At 35.4% G+C, this 18,901-nt stretch overlaps 1 long non-coding RNA gene across 1 annotated transcript; it reads right to left on the minus strand.

Annotated features, from left to right (window-relative positions):
* Nucleotides 1-1,337: 1,337 nt before the first annotated feature.
* LOC140005793 (uncharacterized) lies at nucleotides 1,338-1,620 on the minus strand. Its single transcript, XR_011813364.1, has 2 exons — nucleotides 1,496-1,620; nucleotides 1,338-1,369 (listed from the first exon to the last, which is right to left on the minus strand). It is a non-coding gene; the product is annotated as an uncharacterized lncRNA (long non-coding RNA).
* Between the last annotated feature and the right edge of the window lie 17,281 nt (nucleotides 1,621-18,901).

Genomic DNA, 18,901 nt, shown 5'->3' on the forward strand with positions numbered 1-18,901 from the left:
TATCAGAATATTGTCGAAGTTGTTGAGCTATGCTGACACTTATAACTGCCCGAAGTTTTTTTTTTTTTTTTTTTAAATAAAGAAGCAACCTGATTGTGCTTCCTGCTATACATTCCGTCAATCAGATACCCAAAGGACTTGTAAAATTATCCCAAAGAATAGAATATTGTCGTAATTTAAAAGCAAAAGCAAAAGCTAATGCTCAAATATCATTTATTGAACTAAAAGTCAGTAACAAGTACTAACATAGCTAATCGAAATTGGGTTACAGAGATTGGCACATAACAAGTACTATTATAGCACCCATAAACTGGGTTACAAAGATTGGCACATAACAAGTACTATTATAGCATCCATAAATTGGGTCACAGAGATTGGCACATAACTCTGAGGAATGACATGACCAGCTACTGCAATTGGTGAACAATCACGTATTGCATTGCCTTGTGGCATGAGCCTAAAGACGAGAGATGTCCTGCAGGGCAAAGTGTACTGATCAGTTGAGAAATTTCTTCAACCTATGACATTCTTGGGCAACTATCAAATTACACTTAAGCACCAATATCTACCTTCCGCCACTAGAACGATGTGAAACCGCAGGCCTCAGACCAGCTGTAGCATGGATAAGAGCCTTGCCTGTGAGAAATAAAAAAGCCACTATCAGCCAGGTACCGGCGGCCATTGGAGTCACAAACCTGGAAATAATAGGAAAGAACTGGTGCATAATTAATCAAGAAAAACAAAGTGTTGAAGCATTACAATTCCAAAAATGATCTAGTTGAAATGTAAAAAAAATGTATAAGCAGTTAAAAAGGAATCCAGGAAATTGGTATATATTGTTGCAACCTACCTACTGATCATTAAAAAAAAAAAGTCCAAATATAGGTTACAACACCTGAAGTCCAGGAGCATCTGAGGAAATTAGCGTCAACAGCCCCTTCTCTATTTCACCATTTCGACTCAGCTTTCCACCTCCTGTAGATCCTTTTCCATTTAGTGAGTGTGTACTAGAAAAGGTTGCAACAAGCACTGATGAAGAAGCCTGTTAGCAGGCAATGGGCTATCGTCAAGCAAGTGGTTGAAAACACTGCTGATACATTCTAAATACAGATAAGAAAACACTAAAGTAGACCACTAAAAGCAAGCATATATACTCTAAAAAACATGACTTCTATTTTAAGTTCAAAATAGAAGTCATCTCTAAGAAATCCCCACAAGCATCTTGATATGATAAAAGGGAATCAATCCAAGAAAATGATCAAGAAATGTAGGCCACTAACTCTCACTCCTCCTCGGCTATTTGCCTCTTCTCACTGACATAGATACCATCAAGGAACTTCCGGATATCTTTGTTCTTCACATGGCATTTCTGTCCACAATAAGAAAAGGTTGTATATTAGCTATTCAGCCAGATGAACTACATTTTAAAGACAAGTGACAAGGAACAAAACTTGCAGATTCAAATATCATAAATATGGCACAGAGTGTCTCTTACTTGGTTTATCAGGGCAGCAGATCGGGAAACAAGCTCAATGTCATTGCCATCCAACACCAATTCGTCCTTAACCTTCTCAGACCAGATAACAGTGACTTCTTCAAGCATATCCACCTTCCTCACCTGATGCAGAAAACATCACACATTACAAAATGTTTCCCTATCAGAAAACATCACATATTTTTTTGGTTCTGATCTAACATTTAAGGGACTGACTGCAAGTAATTAATTATAATTCATGACTAACATATGAAAACAAATAGAGTATATCGCTCAAATATTACAATTTGACGTCGAAATCAATTCTCATGCTTTCTTGACAAATCCAACACGGTTAGTTTATCTTCCATTTTAGAGATAATTTCAGAAATCTCTCTTTGAGGTTTCTAACAACTCCTTCAGCTTTAGGTTTGATCATCCTTTAGGTATTATTAAACTTACATTATACGCAAGAAAGATGTATGTATATGTATAATCCCCTCTCTCTCTCTGTCTCTGTCTCCGTCTGCTGCGATTTCAGCAGCGGACTTTTGTGCATACCAAACACATAACTAAACTTACAACCAATTTATTAGCCAACTCCTGACTTTGGCTGGCTAATAAATTAAATTAAAGAGTTCCAATGATAGCAGCAATCAGTTGAATTGAAGCTGTCACAAAATGATCGAAGCAGGTTTTGATAACTACCCCTTCCATAACTAAAGGAAAAATATCCAAGAGCCTACCAATACCTTAGTAACACTTGTACAAATAGCCACTTAACAAGACTACAAAAGAGTCCTTGCCTTGATAACAGAGGCCTATCTCTTTCTTTATTTTAATGCATTTTCTCTGTCAAACATTGTCTCAATTGCAACATTCTTTCCCTACATTTCTTATCCACTTCGATTTGATAACAAATTTAATTCGTGATCATGTCATTGTCATGCATCATCATTGTAGGAAAACCTTTCATATATTGGCTTTAATTCTTCTTTTAAGCCTATAGATTATCGCTGACACGAATAGAAAAATACCTTGTCTGCTGCTAGATGTTAGGAGTACATAATATAGATGCAGACCTCCCAATGGCTTCTCGTCACTCATCAGGATAACATTAACAAACTACCACTAAGGACCGACGTTGTCTTAGTCGTGTGCACTTTGGAATCTTTTACAGCATCAATACTATCTTCTACTTTGGAATCTTTTTTCAGATGCCAACACCACCGGCATCCCCTCCTCAACCACCAAAACTTCTGCAGCAACCACCACCATCATCCTCTCCTCTTATGCCAACAACCACAGCTTCTACCGCCTCATCGTCCGCCGCTCTTCCACCACCCATCACCGCCACCACCTCCACCTCTTCACTCCCTTCCACAACCACATCACCTCCTCTACCTTCTTTACCTTCTCCTTCCCAAAACCCTCAACCCCCAACATCCACCCTCAACCCCCAAATCACCAACTGACACAAAATAATTACACAAAAAGAACTCAAAATCAGACAAAAGTAAACAAAATGAAATTAGAGAAAAATTAGCGGATGGTTTACCAAGGCGAGAGTGCTGGTGCCGGAGTAGGGTCCAGGAGGAGGCGACATTTGCCGCTGATCACTGAAATCCAAGAAAGAATAAGTGCAGATGCTGCGAATACCGCCCTAAATCTAAGGTCTCTCTCAGACTCAGAGCCCTAATTTTCGTCCGACACCAGTTTGGAAATTAAAAATGTTGGGGAGATCGGCCAGGGCTTCCCCTAGCTTCTTTATTATTCAGTAAGGCAGAGGACAGGAGAGTGGCCAAGAGAGGCGGAGGGCATAAATTGGTAAGAAAATTCTGCGGGGAAAGCAAAATTTTGGCCAAGAGTTTTGAGAGAGAGTTTGCCGAGAGAGAGAGAGAGAGAGAGTTTGTGAGAGAGATAAGAAGAAGCAAAATTTCACGAGGAGGCAAAATGAAGTTTTGAGATTTCACTTAAGTGTTTTGACAAAGAATCTTCCGTCAAAATTAAACCACGTCGTTTTGTGTTTTAATTTTTCTTGATGTATCTCACATTTTCACAAGTGTTATGATAGAGAGCCTAAAGATACATTATTATTTTTATATCAGATGAAATAAAAAAAATTAGAGCATATATTATTAAGTTGATAATAAGTGTCATAATAAAAAATGCTATAATGACATAAACCAGTAAGTGTCCTTATAGACATGTCAGAAAAGGCCATTTTTGTTGTAGTGAACTTTGATGTCTTCTATATATTCTTCACTATTATGTTCTTTTACCTTCTCAAGATCACTTATTATGTGGTGGATATTGTTTTCATTTATGTTTGAAAATTCTGCTATTCTGCAATTGTCTTGGCCAAAATTTTCTTTTCTTATTAGTTTTATCGAGTGTGATTGATTGTATGGACCTGAGACTTCTATATGTGGGATAATTGTGGACTTTAAGCTGAAATCTTTCTTCTTTTTATTTCCATGCATTTTACTTGGTTTTCAATTTCACTGTTTCATTGAGTCTATTCAAGATGATTGGGCTGTGGAGCACCTTAAACTCATGTCTAAGATTCAATTTATGTAGAGGAATATCAACTATGAAATTTGCAGGCTCTGTTTGTGGCTTCTCTTCTATGGTATCTACATCTTCTTCATTCTCTTATATTGTGACATTATTATGTGATTATATTATTTTGTGATTTTTCGTGGCTTTTTTTGGTTTTTCTATTCCTTTTCCTTTTCTTTTGGATGTTTGCTTATGTCTTTTTGTTTTCTTTCTTTATTTGCTTTTAATGGGTCTCTGTGTATTTGGATTTGGCCATTGCTCTATCTACATAAAACTTAGGTGTGTGGACTCATCATATTATTATGTGATTTTTTGGGTTGTCTTTTTTTTTCTAGTTTCCTTTTCCTTTATTTTTGGATGTTTGCTTATATCTTTTTGTTTCCTTTCTTTTTGATGTGTTTACTTTTAGTAGGTCTCTGTGGATTTAGATTTGGTCATACATAAACCTTAGGTTTGTATGGTCTTGGGATCTATCTACATTAAGTTGTTTTTATATTTTAAGGATTTGCAAAGTGGTTTTTTGCTTTCTCTGTCTTGCCTTTTTAATGATTTGGTTGCATATATTGATTATTCTTTGTTTTATATCATCATGCTATTTGTTTCTTTTATCCAGGTTCTTACCAGATTTTCCTCAATAGTAGTTTACATATGAATTTCAAATAGAACAAATTTTCAGAACTCCACCACCATTGCAGCTGACTATACATAAGGTAACCCATAACTTTGCCCTCCTTACTTTCCTCTTTTGTTCTGTCTAATTTTGAGTAATCTGAACTAATTTTTTTTCCTTAGAGATGATTTTTTTTTTGAGCAAATAATAAGGATTTTATTTGATTACTACATTAAACTTGTACACATGGGCATTCATTCCTCATCATACTACTATATTTATAGTATTCAAAACAACTAATCTATCAAACATTTCTAGTCCAATTCCCATTCCATTACAAGTTCCTAGTTTTGTTGTGTTCTTGGAAAATCGGACCATCTATTAACCACATAACACATAGATTCTTTAATGGTTTTTAGCAGTTTAGTACACACAATAGGCCTTGATTGATAGATCACTTCATTCTTGAATCTCCAAATGTGATAAATAGTAGTAGCCAAAGTTAATATCCTCAGCTGGTCTACAAATGATTTGGTCTTCCAGTGAGTTGCAAGCTAGATAAGTTTTTCATCCAAAGAGTAAGAATCTCGAAATATCACGCACATGTGTTGCACTTTAGTCTATACTGGTCTTGTCATACAACAATTAAAGAATAGATGGTTTATGCTTTCATCCTCTTTTTTATAGAGTACACACAAACTAGATGGTAAAGAAACACCCCACTTTTGTAATTTGTCCAATGTAGGAAGCCTTGTATTACATAGCAGCCATGAAAAAAAATGCAAATATTGGTACAAATCCCTTTCCCCAAACTAGTTTTGTCGTCATCATCTCTCTTGAGCCACTAAGAAGGTTCATGGAAACTTTTGTATGGAATACAACAGATGAATATCTGTGAGGATCCGAAATTTTTCTTATTTTTATTTTATTTTACTGGCTTATTTAATTATTTATTCACCCGTTTACCCCAAATAATTTATTTCATCCGTTTCAAGTCCATTTGTATGCAAAAATATCCCTTTTATAATTTTAAAATGTTTAGTTAGCAAATTTAATTTTTTTACGGCTTGTTTAACAAGAAATAGCGAATACACGTTTTTCGAGGTAAATTTGATCCCAGACTACATTAGTCTTGGAGAACTAAGGATGATTAATAGTAGACTAAGAAAAGTTAATTGAAGAATTAGATATGAGCGAGTTTAAATTAAACTTTTACCCCATGCGCGTCGATAGTATCCCGAAAGTCGCGCCGGTACGACTAATTGGAGATTTGAGAATTTAATACTAGACTAATAAGTGTGAATAATTACAGTGTTAAAGAAAATACCTTGGAGGATTAGTGCATGAGTGTATCAAATCCGAGAGAAATTGGTGGTATGAAACACTAGCGCGACACTATTGAAGGTTGACTTTTTGCACCACACTTAAAGCTATCTTTTTCATGCCTTCCCTCCAAGCAATTAAATCATAAAACCCTCATCTCTCCCTCCTCACTCCCTCATTGTCTTAGTCAAGCAAGAAGAAAAGAAAAGGAGGAAAGAAAGCTTCATTCTCTAGCTCCAAGCTTGCTTGTTCTTCATCATCCAACTCACAAATTCCTTGGGTTCTTGTTCTACCTTGAAGGGAAGAGAGGGCCGGCTGGTTAGGGGCTGTTTTAAGGAGTTTCTCACACAAAAAATCAAGGGTTTCTTCTTGGGTTTGAAAGGTATAAATATCTCCCACCGCAACTCTTGCTTTCTTGTTTCATTTCTTGGCTTTGAAGCTTGTAGCTTCCTTCTTGTTGTTGTTGGTTAGATTTGGTTAGTTGAAGTTGGACATATGAACTCCCACCTTGGTTAAATGAGGGTTGACATGATGTTTATATGTATGTTTGTGTGTTTGTGATGAGTTTTACTGAAAGAAACTAGAAGAGGAAAAAGAAAGAGAGAAACCGAGAGGAGAGGAAGAAGTGCTGGCAGAAATTTTGAGTTTTTGTTACTCTATTTTGATGCCATATTTTCATGACTTTCTTAGCCCATTTGAGAGCTGATATGTTGAGTTTTAAATGGACAAATTTCTAGCCAAAAACTCTTGCAGTTAGTGCTTCAAAATTGCATGAAAAGATTGGCCAAGAATCTGGAAATTTTCCTTTCCCAACTGGTTGAAACTGCTATGCTGTTATCTTGATGCATTTCAAACTTTTGCTAGTTATTTGGCTGCTAAACTGAGTGATATATGTTGTATATTGTGTGTACAAAATGCCTTTCAAAAATCGTTTCATTTGGTTGCACAAAACTTGAGTTTTGGCAAGATTCAAATCTGGAATTCGTATGGCAGGGGTACTCAAATAGTGTGTCTTCGTTTGAACGTAACTCTCTGTACAAAAGTCAAAATTGAGTGCCGTTTATGGCATTCAAAATTAGACATTTATAGCTTTTCAACGGTATAAAAATCTCCTATTGGTTCATTTTGAGTGAACCGTAGTGAGTCGGCAAAATTAGCTGTTCTGTTTTGACTGTTTATACGAATGAAACTGGAAGCTGTGTTTTGTGGCTTGATTTTGTCCCATTTATGAAAAGATTTTCAAAATGATGTCTCCTTATAAATTGTATCATTTGGAACTTAGTTTCCAACGCCATATACCACTACCAATTTAGAGTTGTATAGAGCTAGATATTGTTTGATTTCGAAAAGATGACAAAGCTGGAAACTAGAAACTTTTCCTTCTTTGTTGGCCGAATGGTCAAATCTTTTTTGGGATGTTATATTTTGAAACTTTTGTTGTCAATTAACCATCAATTGCTCATTAAATGTTTTTAGAACTTTGGTTTCAAAAATGGAGCGAGTTGGGGCTAATTTCGTTGTACAAAACTTTTGAAAGGAAAGAAAGGTCGAGTTGGCTGATTTGTTTTGAAAGTTTCACAAACTTTGGTTGTTTCATTAATTACCTTCCCGTGGGATTTTTGTGTAAAATTTGATAGAAAAGTAGTCCACATATGGAAGTTTAAGTGTACCAAATTTGGTGTAATTTTAATACCATTTCAATGCCCAAATAATGCTCCAAAGATTGCTCTTCAAATATGGAAACCCACTGATCAGTTTGCAAAATTCAGCCGATTTTAAACTATTATATCTTGATGCTCAAAATTTCGAATTTAGTTCCGTTTATTGCATTTGAAACTTTGTATGGGACTCTTTTTGTGTTACAAATTTCAGAGGCTGATTCACTTCCTGTGAATTTTGCCGAATTTCCAAAGATTACTGAAAAATTAAGACTAGTTCGGTCCGAACTTCTTGGAATTGTAATTTTGAGCTGAAATATGAATACTTTTTGTTCGAAATCCTGGAAAAGTATCTTCGGGAACTTTTAGTATTTTGGATCTAATTTCCAACGGTGTAAAATTTCCAATTTTTGGACTTACCGAACTCAAGATCTGATTTTTTAAATTTTATCGCATAAAGCTGAAATTTTCTGATTTCTTAAGAAACGAACTTTTAGGAATCCTTTTAAAATTGATGGTTTCATTTTAAACTCGATTTCATGGAGGATACAAGTTCCGTTGTATTTGATGTTTCCTTGGATTTAAATGAGAAACCTTGATGTTATTTGTTATGCTTAATTCTTGACCTAGGACTTGATTTCTCATGGTTCCATTCTTACTCTTGAACTTTGAAATTGAAAAGGGCTTGATTCAAGGCTATAATGACTCACTTTATTCTTTAGTATACATTTAAGGATTATGTACCAACCTCTTGTTTCTTCACTTCTTAAGTGCTAAAATCCTAAGGTTTTGCTTTTCACTTCCATATAAACTTGTTGGTTCTTACCTCAGCACTCGAGGATAATCAAGCGTGTTATCCAGGAATCGAGACATATCACACGTAACAATGAGTTTTCCCTGCATGTGTGTGACTTGAATGGTTGCTATATATTTACTTCATATTTCTTGTGTATTTAAGTGTTAAGTGTTATTTATAATTGCTCTTATGTAATTTTCCACTATTTTAAGTCGAGTGTGTACTTTATCTCACTCGACCTACTAAAATAACAAATTTCTACCGTTTAACCGTGAATTTCTACTGTTTACCAGTTTATTTGATTATTTGCGCATGTTGTTAACTTTTAGCTGAACTGGACCCTGCCCTTGGTTGTTAACCTGCTCGAACTAGGACTAAACTCGGTCGGGAAGATTGAAACCCTGAATCACCGTTTCGGTATATTCGAATATTATCATTGGAGGAATAAGGCGATGGTCAGACAAACCAGGAAAAATATTGGAGTTATAAGGTGCAGCTGACCGAAATAATTTCATGTGAACACCGTATCCTTTTAATATGTGTTTATTTTTGTAAAATGATAAATTTCTCATTTTAATGCGCTAATGTGAAACCTTGAACCATCTGTGCGTTATGTTTACTTTACTGGATTTATTAGAACTGTTTGTGTGTTTTGGAACCTCACTGAGTTGTTTAGCTCATTCCACTCCTTTATTTTTCTTAACAGGGTTCAAGACCGAGAGTGCTCACGAATAGTACTAGGTTATTTTCTGTTGGAGACTTTAAATTGTATTATGGCAGATGACTGTAGTACATATTCTTTTGGGTTGTATTTAAGTTTGAGAGTTAACTAATTTTAAATATGAGATGTTTTGAAGTACTTTAAATGCATATTGAAAATATTTGAAATATTTCTAATTTTTGAATTATGGATTGTAGTGAGCCCCGACGAGAGTTGGGCAGGCGTTCTGTGGATACCTTTAGGTTCGCTCTTGGGAGAAGTGGGGGCGTCACAGGTGGTATCAGAGCCACTTCGCGTGATCTCTGCGCAGGGTGAGTTTGGGCCAAGAGGTGTTATGGTCCCTATTATATGAATGAGTAAGAACTTAAGTACTCTTCTAGAACGTAAGCTATGAATCATGAGTGTGATAGGTATAAAACCTTTATCTTGATATTTGGAGAAAATTAGATATGTATGCTGGGTACGATTCTCAAATGTGGTGATTTACTCGTGAGACCGATCGGATCGAGTTGTGAATTATATTATTTCGGATTATTGTACCCGAATACTTAAGAGTTGAGGGCAATGCTCAGAACTTGAGATCTCCATTTGCGGGGAATAAGAAAGGGTTAATGTTTTGAGAGAATAAGCGCAAGAGGTCAACGGACGTCTAGTTCGAGTAGTAAGAGAAATGAGAGATCGGACAGAGAATATCTTAACTGAAAGCGAGACAATATCGGCCAGAGAGAATGGAATATAGTTGAGTTTGAGAGAGAGGTAGAGAAGATCGTGACCAAAAGGATTTTAGTGTGGGAATGAAGTTGACTATGTTAGGGAACGAGAATCATCTAGTTTCAATTAATCTAGTGAAGCACTATTTTTTATCTTTTGTAATGGGATGATGGGAAAAAGACTTAAGATTTTGTACCTTGGAGATATATGTACTTTTGTTAATCACCTGTTTACTTTTGTTTACTGACCTTGACTTGGTATGTACTTTATTTGACTGTAACTTGTGTTATGATCTAATGAGCTCTAGTTTGTGTTTGACTTGTACGGTGATAATGTTATTTGTGCAAATAATTTCATTTTTCTTTAGAGTTGTTACTGATATGTGTGTGTGGTTCAATTATGATTTAGTATGAAATTTATGTATGTGCATCTAGATTAGCTGTGAATATGAAATTATAGGACAATGATAGGGACGTCAACCCAAACAATCTCGAAATCAAAGGGTAGATAATGATTCTGCTACTGATCAAAAAGCTGATCCAAGGGCTGAGGAAGGAGTTGACGAAATGAGATTAGTTTTAATTGCATGACGAATGTACTTGAGTTCTTAGTAGCTCAACAGGGTTAGGAGGTTGGACAAGAAAACCAAAGTGAAAATCAAGAGATAGGGGAGGATCGAACTTTGGAGGGGTTTCAGAAATTCTCCCCACCCAAATTTTCTGGAGGACCTGACCCAGAAATGGCTGAAAATTAGTTAGAAAATATAAGCAATATATTCAATGTCTTGAATTACACAGAAGAAAGACAAGTCACTTTTGCTGTATTTTAACTTGAAAGAGCAGCTCGAACTAGGTAGAATGTTATAAAAAATAAGTGAAAAAGAGATCAAACTCCAAGAATTTGGATAAATTTTGTACGAGAGTTTAATGAGAAATTTCTTCCTCCACTAGTCCAAGAAAAGAGAGAAGATGATTCTATAAAATTTCGTCAAGGAACTTTGAGTGTGACTGAGTATGAAATACAATTCACAAAATTATCTAAATATGCTCCAGAATTGGTGGCTACGGAGCGGAAGAGAATAACACCGTTTATCCAAGGATTAAATTTAGAAATCTAAGATGCCCTTGCCGCCGCACAGATTGAAACATTTAGTGACGCTTTTGAGAAAGCACAAAGGGTGGAGAGACAAAATTCCAATTAAAAATCTTTCAAACGAGGAAAAGAGATGTATCCAATAATAGTCACTATCTCGAAGTACCAAGAGAAATTGGACCGCTATCTAAAGTTAGAAAAGAAATGGATGGAGTGAGATTACCACTTCCTTCACCACCCATGATAAAGAAATCAGGAGCAACTATATCACGAGAAGCTCCAGTAGAATTGATACAATCAAGGAAAATTTCGCAGGTAAGTCAAGTCAGACCTGTGGATATTACGGAAGAACGAATCATACCGAAGAAAACTATTGGATGAATGAGCGAAAATGTATGAGATGTGGGAGTATCAATCATAAAATTAACGACTACCCAAAGAGGTATCCAGGAGAAACTACTATTCAACAAGGAAATAAAATTATCTGTCAACAAATCAATGAAGGAGGAAATCGATCAACAACACTTGCAAGAACATATGCAATGATCACACAACAAGGTCCAGAGTTATCTGAAATTATGGAAGATATGAATTTCGAGAACAAAATTCTTTTAAGGAGGGAAGGTTATGAGCACCCGAAATTTTTCTTATTTTTATTTTATTTTACTGATTATTTAATTATTTATTCATCCGTTTGCCCCAAATAATTTATTTCATCCGTTTCAAGTCCATTTGTATGCAAAAATGTCCCTTTTATAATTTTAAAATGTTTAGTTAGCAAATTTAATTTTTCTACGGCTCGTTTAGCGAGAAATAGCGGATAGTTTTTTTCAAGATAAATTCGATCCGAGAGTACATTAGTCTTGGAGAATTAAGGATGATTAATAGTAGACTAAAAAAAGTTAATTGAGAGATTAGATGTAAGTGAGTTTAAATTAAACTTTTATCGCGCGCGCGTAGATGGTATCCCGAAAGTTATGCCGGTACGACTAATTGGAGATTTAAACATTTAATACTAGACTAGTAAGTGTGAATAATTACAGTGTTAAAAAAAATATCTTGAGGATTAGTGCATGAGTGTATCAAACTCGAGAGAAATTAGTGGTACGAAACATTAGCGCAACACTATTGAAGGCTGACTTTTTGCACCACACTTAAAGCTACCTTTTTCATTCATTCCTTCCAAGCAATTAAATCACAAAACCCTCATCTCTCTCTCCTCACTCCCTCATTGTTTCAGCCGACCAAGAAGAAAAGAAAAGGAGGAAAGAAAGCTTCATCATCTAGCTCCAAACTTGCTTGTTATTCATCATCCAACTCACAAATTCCTTGAGTTCTTGTTTTAGCTTGAAGAAAAGAGTGGGCAGGCTGGTTAGGGACTGTTTTAAGGAGTTTCTCACACCAAAAATTTAGGGTTTCTCTTGGGTTTGGAAGGTATAAACCTCTCCTATCACAACTCTTGCTTTATTGTTTCATTTCTTGGCTTTGAAGCATATAGCTTCCTTCTTGTTGTTGTTGGTTAGATTTGGTTGGTTGAAGTGGGCTATATGAACTCCCACCTTGGTTAAATGAGGGGTGCCATGATGTTTATGTATGTGTTAGTGTGTTTGTGATGAGTTTTACTGAAAGAAACTAGAAGAGGAAAAAGAAAGCGAGAAACCGAGAGGAAAGGGAGAAATGCTGGCTGAAATTTTGAGTTTTTGTTACTCTATTTTGATGCCATATTTTCGTGACTTTCGTAGCCCATTTGAGAGCTGATATGTTGAGTTTTAAATGGACAAATTTCTAGCCAAAAACTCTTTCAGTTGGTGCTTCAAAATTGCATGAAAAGATTGGCCAAGAATCTGGAAATTTTCTTTTCCCACCTGGCTGAAACTGCTATGTTGTTATCTTGCTTGCATTTCAAACTTTAGTTGGTTGTTTGGCTGCTAAACTGAGTGATATATGTTGTATATTGTGTATACAAAATGCCTTTCAAAAATTGTTTTATTTGTTTGCACAAAACTTGAGTTTTGGCAAGATTCAAATTTGGAATTCATATGGCAGGGGTACTCGAATAGTGTGTCTTCGTTTGAACATAACTCTCTGTACAAAAGTCAAAATTGAGTGTCATTTGTGGCATTCAAAATTAGACATTCATAGCTTTTAACGGTATAAAAATCTCTTGTTGGTTCATTTTGAGTGAACAAAGTGAGTCGGCAAAGTTAGCTGTTATGTTTTGATTGTTTATACGAATGAAACTGGAAGCTGTGTTTTGTGGCCTAATTTTGTCCCATTTGTGAAAAGATTTTCAAAATGATGTCTTCTTATAAATTGTATCATTTGGCACTTAGTTTCCAATGCCATATACCACTACCAATTTAAAGTTGTATAGAGCTAGATATTGTTTGATTTCAAAAAGATGACAAAGCTGGAAACTAGAAACTTTTCCTTCCTTGTTGGCCAAATGGTCAAATCTGTTTTGGGATGTTATATTTTGAAACTTTTGTTGTCAATTAACCATCAATTGCTCATTAAATGTTTCTGAAACTTTGGTTTAAAAAATGGAGCAAGTTGGGGCTAATTTCGTTGTACAAAACTTTTGAAAGGAAAGAAAGGTCGAGTTGGTTGATTTGCTTTGAAAGTTTCACAAAATTTGGTTGTTTCGTTAACTGCCTTCCCGTGGGAGTCTTTGCGTAAAATTTGATAGAGAAGTACTTCACATATGAAAATTTAAGTGTACCAAATTTGGTGTAATTTTAATATAATTTCGATACCCAAATAATGCCCCAAAGATGGCTCTTCAAATCTGGAAACCCACTAATCAGTTTGCAAAATTCAGCCGATTTTAAACTATTATATCTTAATGCTCAAAATTCTGAATTTATTTCCGCTTATTTCGTTTGAAACTTTGTATGGGACTCTTTTTGTGTTACAAATTTCAGAGGCTGATTCACTTCTTGTGAATTTTGCCGAATTTTCAAAAATTACTGGAAAACCAATACTAGTTCGGTTTGAACTTCTTAGAATTGTAACTTTGAGTTGAAATATGAATACTTTATGTTCGAAATCCTGGAAAAGTGTCTTCGGAAACTTGTAGTACTTTGGATCTAGTTTTTAATGGTGTAAAGTTTCCAATTTTTGGACTTACCGAATTCAAGATCTGATTTTCCAAGTTTTATCACATAAAGCTGAAATTTTCTGATTTCTTAAGAAACGAACTTTTAGGAACATTCAACTTCTTTTTAAGATTGATGGTTCATTTTAAACTCGATTTCATGGAGGATACAAGTTCCCTTGTACTTTGATGTTTCCTTGGATTTAAATGAGAAACCTTGGTGTTATTTATTATGCTTAATTCTTGACCTAAGACTTGATTTCTCATGGTTCCATTCTTACTCCTGAACTTTGAAATTGAAAAGGACTTGATTCAAGGCTATAACGACTCACTTTATTCTTTAGTATACATTTAAGGATTATGTACCAACCTCTTGTTTCTTCACTTCTTATGTGCTAAAACCCTAAGGTTTTGCTTTTCACTTCTATATAAACTTGTTGGTTCTTATCTCAGGACTTGAGGATAATCAAGCGTGTTATCCAAGAATCAAGACATATCACACGTAACAATGAGTTTTCCCTGCATGTGTGTGACTTGAATGGTTGCTATATGTTTACTTCATATTTGTTGTGTGTTTAAGTGTTTAGTGTTATATATAATTGTTTTATGTAATTTTTCACCATTTTAAGTCGAGTGTGTACTTTATCTCATTCGACCTACTAAAATAATAAATTTCTACCGTTTAACCGTGAATTTCTACCGTTTGCTGGTTTATTTGATTATTTGCGCATGTTGTAAGTTCTTAGCTGAACTGGGCCCTGCCCTTGGTTGCTAGCCTGCTCGAACTAGGACAAAATTCGGTCGGGTAGATTGGAACCCTGGGTCACCGTTTCGGTATATTCGAATATTATCGTTGGAGAAATAAGGCGATGGTCAGACAAACCAGGAAAAATATTAGAGTTATAAGGTGCAGCTAACCGAAATAGTTTCACGTGAACACCGTATCTTTTTAATATATGTTTATTTTTGTAAAATGATAAATGTCTCATTTTAATGCGCTAATGTGAAACCTTGAACCATCTGTGCGTTATGTTTACTTTACTGGATTTATTAGAACTGTTTGTGTGTTTTGGAACCTCACTGAGCTGTTTAGCTCATTCCACTCATTTGTTTTTCTTAACAGAGTTCAAGACCGAGAGTGCTCACGAATAGTACTACGTTATTTTCTCTTGGAGATTTTAAGTTGTATTATGGCAGATGACTGTAGTACATATTCTTTTAGGTTGTATTTAAGTTTGAGGGATAACTGATTTTAAATATAAGATGTTTTGAAGTACTTTAAATGCATATTGAAAATATTTCAAATATTTTCAGTTTTTGATTTGTGGATTGTAGTGAGCCCTGACGAGAGTTGGGCAAGCGTTCCGCGGATACCTTTGGGTTCGCTCTTGGGAGAAGTGGAGGCGTCACAGGTGGTATCAGAGCCACTTCGCGTGGTCTCTATACGGGGTGAGTTTGGGCCAAAGAGTGTTATGGTCCCTACTATATGAATGAGTAAGGATTTAAGTACTCTTCTAGAGCGTAAGTTATGGATCATGAGTGTGATAGGTATAAAACCTTTATCTTGATACTTGGAGAAAATTAGATATGTATGTTGGGTAGGAATCTCAAATGTGGTGATTTACTCTTGAGAACGATCGAATCGAGTTGTGAATTATCATATTTCGGATTATTGTATCCGAATGCTTAAGAGTTGAGGGCAATGCTCATAACTTGAGATCTCCATTTGCGGGGAATAAGAACGGCTAATATTTTGCGAGAGCAAGCGCAAGAGGTCAACGGACGTCTAGTTCGATTAGTAAAAGAAATGAGAGATCGGACAGAGAATATCTTAACTGAGTGCGAGACAATATCGACAAGAGAGAATGGAATGTAGGTGAGTTTGAGAGAGAGGTAGAGAAGATTGTGGCCAAGAGGATTTTAGTGTGGGAATGAAGTTGACTATGTTAGAGAACGAGAATCATCTAGTTTCAATTAATCTAGTGAAGCACTATTTTTTATCTTTTGTAATGGGATGATGGGAAAAGGACTTAAGATTTTGTGACTTGGAGATATATGTACTTTTGTTAATCATCTGTTTACTTTTGTTTATTGACCTTGACTTGGTATGTACTTTATTTGACTGTAACTTGTGTTATGATCTAATGAGCTCTAGTTTGTGTTTGACTTGTACGGTGATAATGTTATTTGTGCAAATAATTTCATTTTTCTTTAGAGTTGTTACTGATATGTGTGTGTGGTTCAATTATGATTTAGTATGAAATTTATGTATGTGCATCTAGATTAGCTGTGAATATGAAATTATAGGACAATGATAGGGACGTCAACCCAAACAATCTCGAAATCAAAGGGTAGATAATGATTCTGCTACTGATCAAAAAGCTGATCCAAGGGCTGAGGGAGGAGTTGACGAAATGGGATTAGTTTTAACTTGCATGACGAATGTACTAGAGTTCTTAGTAGCTCAACAGGGTTAGGAGGTTGGACAAGAAAACCAACGTGAAAACCAAGAGATAAGGGAGGATCGAACTTTGGAGGGATTTCAGAAATTCTCCCCACCCAAATTTTCTGGAGGACCTGACCCAGAAATGGCTGAAAATTAGTTAGAATATAAGCAATATATTCAATGTCTTGAATTACACAGAAGAAAGACAAGTCACTTTTGCTGTATTTTAACTTGAAAGAGCAGCTCGAACCAGGTAGAATATTATAAGAAACAAGTAAAAAAGAGATCAAACTCCAAGAATTTGGATAAATTTTGTACGAGAGTTTAATGAGAAATTTTTTCCTCCTCTAGTCCAAGAAAAGAGAGAAGACGATTCTATAAAATTTCGTCAAGGAACTTTGAGTATGACTGAGTATGAAATACAATTCACGAAATTATCTAAATATGCTCCAGAATTGGTGGCTACGGAGCGGAAGAGAATAACACCGTTTATCCAAGGATTAAATTTAGAAATCTAAGATGCCCTTGCCGCAGCACAGATTGAAACATTTAGTGACGCTTTTGAGAAAGTACAAAGGGTGGAGAGACAAAATCCCAATTAAAATCCTTTCAAACGAGAAAAAGAGATGTATCCTATAGTAGTCACTATCTTGAAGTACCAAGAGAAATTGGGCCGCTGATTAAAGTTAGAAAAGGAGTGGATGGAGTGAAACTACCACTTCCTTCACCACCCATGATAAAGAAATCAGGAGGAACTATATCATGAGAAACTTCAATAGAATAGATACAATCAAGGAAAATTTCGAAGGTAAGTCAAGTCAGGCCTGTGGATATTATGGAAGGACGAATCATACCGAAAAAAACTATTGGGTGAAGGGGCGAAAGTGTATGGGATGTGGGAGTATCAACCATAAAATTCACGACTGCCCAAAGAGGTATCCACGAGAAACTACTATTCAACAAGGAAATAAAATTATCCCTCGACAAATCAATGAAGGAGGAAACCGATCAATGACACCTGCAAGAATATATGCAATGATCACACAACAAGGTCCAGGGTTATTTGAGATTATGGAAGATATGAATTTCGAGAACGAAATTCTTTTAAGGAGGGAAGGTTGTGAGCACCCAAAATTTTTCTTATTTTTATTTTATTTTACTGATTATTTAATTATTTACTCATCCGTTTACCCCAAATAATTTATTTCATTCGTTTCAAATCCATTTGTATGCAAAAATGTCCCTTTTATAATTTTAAAATATTTAGTTAGCAAATTTAATTTTTCTACGGCTCGTTTAGCGAGAAATAGCGAATATTCTTTTTTCAAGGTAAATTCGATCCGAGAATACATTAGTCTTGGAGAACTAAAGATGATTAATAGTAGATTAAGAAAAGTTAATTGAGAGATTAGATGTGAGTGAGTTTAAATTAAACTTTTACCGCGCGCGCGTTGATGGTATCCCGAAAGTCACGCCGATACGACTAATTGGAGATTTGAACATTTAATACTAGACTAGTAAGTGTGAATAATTATAGTGTTAAAGGAAATACCTTGGAGAATTAGTGCATGAGTGTATCAAACACGAGAGAAATTGGTAATATGAAACATTAGCGCAACACTATTGAAGGCTGACTTTTTGCACCACACTTAAAGCTACCTTTTTCATTCTTTCCTTCCAAGCAATTAAATCACAAAACCCTCATCTCTCTCTCCTCACTCCCTCATTGTTTCAGCCAACCAAGAAGAAAAGAAAAGGAGGAAAGAAAGCTTCATCCTCTAGCTCCAAGCTTGCTTGTTCTTCATCATCCAACTCACAAATTCCTTGGGTTCTTGTTCTAGCTTGAAGAAAAGAGTGGGCAGGCTGGTTAGGGACTGTTTTAAGGAGTTTCTCACATCAAAAATCTAGGGTTTATTCTTGGGTTTGGAAGGTATAAACATCTCCCACCATAACTCTTGCTTTCTTGTTTCATTTCTTGGCTTTGACGCTTGTAGCTTCCTTCTTATTGTTGTTGGTTAGATTTGGTTGGTTGAAGTGGGCTATATGAACACCCACCTTAGTTAAATGAGGATTGCCATGATGTTTATATGTGTGTTAGTGTGTTTGTGATGAGTTTTACTGAAAGAAACTAGAAGAGGAAAAAGAAAGAGAGAAACCGAGAGGAGAGGAAAAAATGCTGGCCGAAATTTTGAGTTTTTGTTACTCTATTTTGATGCCATATTTTCATGACTTTCGTAGCCAATTTGAGAGCTGATATGTTGAGTTTTAAATGGAAAAATTTCTAGCCAAAAACTCTTTCAGTTGGTGCTTCAAAATTGCATGAAAAGATTGGCCAAGAATCTGGAAATTTTCTTTTTCTAGCTGGCTGAAACTACTATGCTGTTATCTTACTTGCATTTCAAACTTTTGTT

This window comes from Coffea arabica, chromosome 4e (genome assembly GCF_036785885.1).
Source record: "Coffea arabica cultivar ET-39 chromosome 4e, Coffea Arabica ET-39 HiFi, whole genome shotgun sequence".
Lineage (NCBI taxonomy): Eukaryota > Viridiplantae > Streptophyta > Magnoliopsida > Gentianales > Rubiaceae > Coffea > Coffea arabica.